The sequence below is a fragment of the Fukomys damarensis genome, unplaced genomic scaffold, assembly GCF_012274545.1.
Source record: "Fukomys damarensis isolate Sample0158 unplaced genomic scaffold, DMR_v1.0_HiC HiC_scaffold_8, whole genome shotgun sequence".
In the NCBI taxonomy this organism is placed as follows: domain Eukaryota; kingdom Metazoa; phylum Chordata; class Mammalia; order Rodentia; family Bathyergidae; genus Fukomys; species Fukomys damarensis.
In genome coordinates, this window is record NW_022900920.1 from 11984863 (window position 1) to 11990809 (window position 5947).

The following is a 5947-nucleotide window of genomic DNA, read 5'->3' on the forward strand; positions in this document are numbered from 1 at the left end:
GACATTTTAGGTATACAATATAATGACATTCATCATTGAAAATTTATACCTTTACATAATTTATTTTGGTTCTTATTTTTCCCCATTTCCCTGCCCTCCCTTAAACCCCTCCACCTCTCCATATTTACAAGAAATGTTTTCCATTTTTTTCTTTTTTATATTAATTCCATTCCCTTCTTTCTTTTCCCCATCTCTCCTACTTCCCCTGCCCCTTTGGGCATTTTTGTAGTATTTCACAATATCTATTATGCCTTTTAATCCTTATTTACACTTTCTCACACCAGAGAAACTATTCAGTATTTACATGTCTGTTCTATTTATTTCACTTAAGAGTATCACCTCAATGTGCATCCATTTAGCTATGAATGTTTCTCATTTCTTATTCTTTATGGCTGAATAGTACTCCATTTTATTAAAAAAAAAACACACACAACACATTTTTTTTAAATCCAGTCTCCAGTTGATGGGTAATTTGGCTGTTTCCAAGTTTTAGCTATTACAAACTGTGCTGCTATGAACATAGGTGCACATGTATCACTATGATATGATTCTTTTAATTCTTTTGGGAGAATAGCCAGTAGGGAAATAGCTGGGTCAAATGGGACTTCCAATCCTAGTTCTTTAAGGTATCTCCTTCCTGATTTTCACAGTGGTTGCCCCAGTCTACATTCCCACCAACAGAAAAGCCAGGTTCATTTTTCTCCACGGCCCTGCGAGCATTTCTTATTGGTTGATTTCTTGATAGCAGCCATTCTTTCTGGGGTGAGGTAGAACCAGTCCCATTCTAACCACATGTCTGTCAGCATCCCCGTACAATTCTGTCTGGTCTCAGGTTTCTAGGGTTTTCTTCTCTGCTGTTGTCCATACTGCTGCCATCTCACATGTCCTAGAGCCCAGCTTGATTACAGCATTGCTCTACTTTGACTAAATGCAGTCAGAGGCCCCACTTCCAAGCAGAATGACTCTTTGGTTGTAGTCCACCCTCTCTGGTCCCAGTCTAACTTTCCATGGAACGGGGAAGCATTTGTGAACGTGTCCCAAATAGTACCGGTTCATGTTTCAAAAACATGGGCTTCCTTCCATAAGTCCTTAGCCCATACTTGAGCTTCTATTTGTTTCAATCTTATCTCTTCACATGGGCAGCCTTTTAGATGTATATTGTGGGGTCTATAAACATGGTGTTTCTTTTATACTGCACATCCTTGAATTCAGACATCTCCAAATGCCACATTCTCACTCTACATTTCTCGGCAGGCTATATAGCTTTATCACATTTTTGGTTTCACCTGGGCCCCAACTGTAGGGTAGGCTTGTTCTTCACCTTGGTACCCCATGGAGCCTTTCACTTGGCCTGCCCATAGCTGAGTATTTACAGCAGGCAATACCACAGCAGTCACTGTACACCTCTGTGTGCTGGTGCTGTGCTTCCTGCCCTTTGAATTTTGCAGTCATCCTCAAATGGTCTCTGAAACAGATGCTTCCTTCCTTTTCTGTTTTCCAGATTTTATTTTCAAGTTTAAAAATTACAATGACAGCAAACTTTTCCCAGTACAATTAACACTTATTTGAAAAAAAGGCAATAGTGGGGAGGGGTGCAAGTGCACGATTTTCCTATCAAAAGTAAAAGAAAGTAAACTGTACAGTAGTTTTTCTCCCAGCTCCTGGTGTGAACCAGCCCTAGATATACATATATACAAACACACATGTACATAAGTCTAACTCTCCAACTATGAGGCAAATCAATTACAGTATGTCTTACTGTCCACTCCCTAAACCCATCTCTTCCCCATCTACAACTACTTTAAAAAGACTCAGCAGTAAAAAGAAATTGGGAAGTTTTAAAGTAGCTGGTGGTGGGGCTAGGGCACTATAAGACTGGACAAAGCCAGGTCTTGTACAGGAGAAAAAAAATACTAAGAAGAAAAAACCAAAACAAAACAAAAAACCAAAACAGTCTTCTGAAGAAACAATCAATCAAATTGTGTGGGAAAACCCATTTTCCAAGTGCACAGTGAGGTACCTGCTCCCAAACCTTTCCCCAAAGTTTGTGCTTCCATTAACAAGAGACTGCCCAAGACCCAGATGCCTCTTCCACCCCCCACCCCATGCTGGTTCCTAGCTGACTGGGAGAAGCTACAGTTTCCCCAGTCAGTTGTCACCTGGTCTCCCTCTCCTTCCCTCAAACGATAGGGAAGCCAGAAGGGCACGCTGACTGAAGTGAGAAGGAACCCTACAGCTTAACACCGAGAGGTAGACATCAGCCTGAGGGTGGTTTTGCCACCTCACTCCTTTGCTTGCCATTAGCTGGCATCTCTCCCCTCCCTGCCAAAGGCTCTAAAACTCACAGAGGTGCCCAATTTAAAGAAAACCTTGAAGAATCCCCTACAAACCTTTACAATTCCTGAGCTCCCTCTAATCCATGTTTACCTTCACAGCAGCCCTCTCCAATACAACATACAATCCCACCCAAATCTCAAACCTTATATGATTCATAGCAAATCAAAAAAACAAAATAAAATATAACCTCATTGCTACAGAGATGAGATCTGCTGTTGCTGTCCTTGCACCACTGGTTAAGGAAAAAGGAGTTATTTTGCAATTTCCAAGGAATCCAGCCTATCCCTTATAAAATCAGAATAAATGGGGCCAAAAGTTGCAGAGGAAAATCAAGAGGGAAGAAAGTAGAAAAGTATTTACAGAGAGCAAGAGAGGCATGTCTCTAAGAAAAGGCTTCCTTGTCACTCCTTGCCAGCACTCTTGGCTTTGGACTTGACTTTGGGCTTCACTAGTTTGGACTTCTTGGGCTTAGATGCCTTGACTGGCTTGGCTTTGACAACTTTGGGCTTTTTGGTTTTTTTGGGGGTGGCATCTGGTTTCTTCAGGGCATTAGAAGTGGCTTTAGGTTTCTTGCTTGGGGCTTTGAAGGCAACCTCCTTGGGTTTGGCTGTCTCCTTTGGTGGGGCCTCCTTCTTGACCTCTTTCTTGGTCTTCTTAAAGGCCACTGCCCTCTTGGGCTCATGGCTCTTGGCTAGCTGGAAGGACCCCAAGGTACCCACCCCTTTGGTTTACATAAGGACATCTATGCTTACCAGGCAGTTGATAGACAATTTGATCTGGGAGTCAGTGTTCTCATGCACCTTGTGCTGGCTCTCAGTGTACTTCTAGATGGACTTGTGTGAGGAGCCAGTGGTGTAAGATGACCTGGATGACAGCCATGGTCATGTCTGAATACTTGGGGTGAACTGTGGACTTCTTAGAGGCCTTGGGCTGCTGGGCTTGGCCAGAGGAGTGGACCTGGGGTTCTTGGCCATGGTGGCCTGCCTAGTTTGGCTGTTGAGGGTGCCTTCTCAAGGGTTAGCTCTCATTGGAGGGAGGTGTTTTTGGGTGCCTGGCTGGCAGGCCTGTCCAGATGGACTGAAGGTGGGAGCTGTCAGGGATGAGAGAGAGCTCTCTGGTCCAGCTCTGTGTGGCCCAGCCCTGCTGGTGCCAGTCTCAAGAGTCTCAATGCTTCTTAAAAATTCCTGTTTTGCTTTAAGTGCAAGAGATCCTTGCCCAAGGTCAAACATTTGGTAAGCAGCTGAGGAGAGAGCTGGGAAGGAATATGAGCAAGCAAACTTTTTTTTTTTGTTGTTTTGAGGATAGAACCCAGGGACACTGAGTCTCCTCCCAACATTTTTAGAGATAAGATCTCAGTAATAAATTGCTCAGGCTGCTTTGAATTTGCGATTCCCCTGCCTCAGCCTCCTAAGCAGCCAAGGCTTTAGGTGTGTGCCGCTGTGCCCAATGAACAGATAATTCTTTTTATGTGTGTGTAGTACTGAGAATTGAACCCAGGGACTTCATGCTGAACTGTATCCCTAGCCCTTTTAAAAAATTTTTATTTTGAAACAGGGTCCCACTAAGTCACTAAATTCCCAGGCTAGAGTTAAACTTCTGATCCTCTTGCCTCAGCCTCCCAGAGTGTTGAGAATAGACATGTGCCACCATGTTTGGCTGAACAGGCAATTCTTACGCACCAGGCCCTGCATTGACAGCGTGGACAGCCCTGCAGAATAGAGGCATGCAAGAATGAACAAATGAATGATGAGTTGTCCGCAGGGTACTGAAGAGTGAGGAATGCTTCATGAAAAGCAGTGCCCTTCATAGGAAACAGCACAACATGTGCAGAAGGAGCAGCTCCTTGCAAACTGCACATGTGCGACACAACAGGGATGGGGGAACAAACTGCTAAAATGGGATGCAGAGGCCACAGGGCTAAGGCTAAGATGCTAATAGCTCTGATTGCAAGATGCATGCTTGCACGCTTGCACAAATCACATATTCCATAGGCTAGGAAGCTCTTCAGAAGTAATTTCTTTGCTTCTTAGATAGAGCATCTTCATTTTGAAGGAATCAATAGCCTGAAAATGAATTTTAAAAGGGCTCCTTTAAAAGTCAGTGTCATTGGGAGAAGGGGGAGAACTCCCTGTAACTAACCTAGAGATAAATAAATACAGTCTGCGACTCTCTCAGTGTTTCATCCTCCCAGACTGCAAGTTATCAAACACTTAAATATTTAAAGCCTCAAATTAACTTCAAGATAACACTAAAATGCACCAATGTCCTTTACCCTGATAAGAAGCACAGTGAATGATTTTAAATTAATGCCACATATACATGCTCTGAATATATTAAGGCAGCCTGGCAATTTGTATGCCTGGCTGAGCTCGTGTTTGTTCTCTCTGCAATCGGGGAGGATTGGTACTCGTTAAACAATGCTGGGGACAAAACAGCGCTGTGATTTCTAAACATCAGGGACAGAGCAGGCGGGTTGCAGCTTGGGCCTGCCCAGCCCATCTGTGAGGCTGCCAGCTGCCTTTGAAATCTCTTGTTGGATGATCTCTAACACACCTGCTCCGTGTTGTACATTTCACAGTTCAGCCACATGCTAGGTATGATCTAGCAGGCAGGGGATTACTAATTATCATTCTTATTTGTGGCACAAGTATTGAACCAAAGGTCTTCACACTTGGTTACATCCCAGGCCCTTTTATGTTAAGATGGGATCTGGTAAATTGCCCTGGCTTGCCTCAAACTTGCAATCCTCCTGTACCAACCTCCTGAAGAGCTGAGATGACAGGCATATGCCAAAATGCCCATTACTAATTATTATTATTTTTAAAATTTTTATTGGTACATTTAAGATATACAATATAATGACATTCATCATTGGAAATTTGCATCTTTACATAATCCATCTTTTTCCCCATTCCCCTACACTCCCTTTAACCCCTCCAACCCCTCCCTACCTACAGACTTTGCTTCCATTTTTTGACTTTCTCATATTAATTCATTTTCCTTCTTTCTAGGCACAAAAAGGTTAAGTGCTTTGCCAGAGCTGTGTGTTCTTTTGCCAGTTGGTTAGCTTAGCCCTTTGGGACACTATAGGCATCAATGTGATATAGCCTTTTAAGAGTAAAATATGTATAACTTTTTACCATGCAATTATAGTTCTTGGTACTTACACTATATATAATGACACACAGAAGGTCTTCCAGGAAAAAAGGAAAAAAAGAGACAGCTTCTGATAGACAAATGTAGTATTTATGCAATAAAATGCCCTATTTATTTCTGTAAGCAAAGACAGATATTTATAAATGTTTCCTTAAAGATGCATAGCAGTAGTAAGCAGTGATTACAACCATGAGGGAGATTAAGAGAACAGAGCTTCCAGGGAATTTCCCCCATCTATATTATTATTTTTTCTGGTAGTAGTGGTAGTGATTTTAGTGTGTTAATTCTAGCAGCCACCTTGTGGGACTTCTTGGTTCTTGGACACAGCCAGTGCTTCCATAAAGATACAAAGCGTTTTAAGATTTGTACTTTTTTCTACTCTCACATTCATTCATATTTCACAAGTGACCTTAAACAAGGCATGTACTTGAGTTCGGATGTTCCCAAAACATTT

The 5947-nt window shown here is 42.5% G+C and overlaps 1 pseudogene; it reads right to left on the reverse strand.

Annotated features, from left to right (window-relative positions):
• Positions 1-2738: 2738 nt before the first annotated feature.
• On the reverse strand, positions 2739-3311 carry LOC104859950 (annotated as a pseudogene).
• Between the last annotated feature and the right edge of the window lie 2636 nt (positions 3312-5947).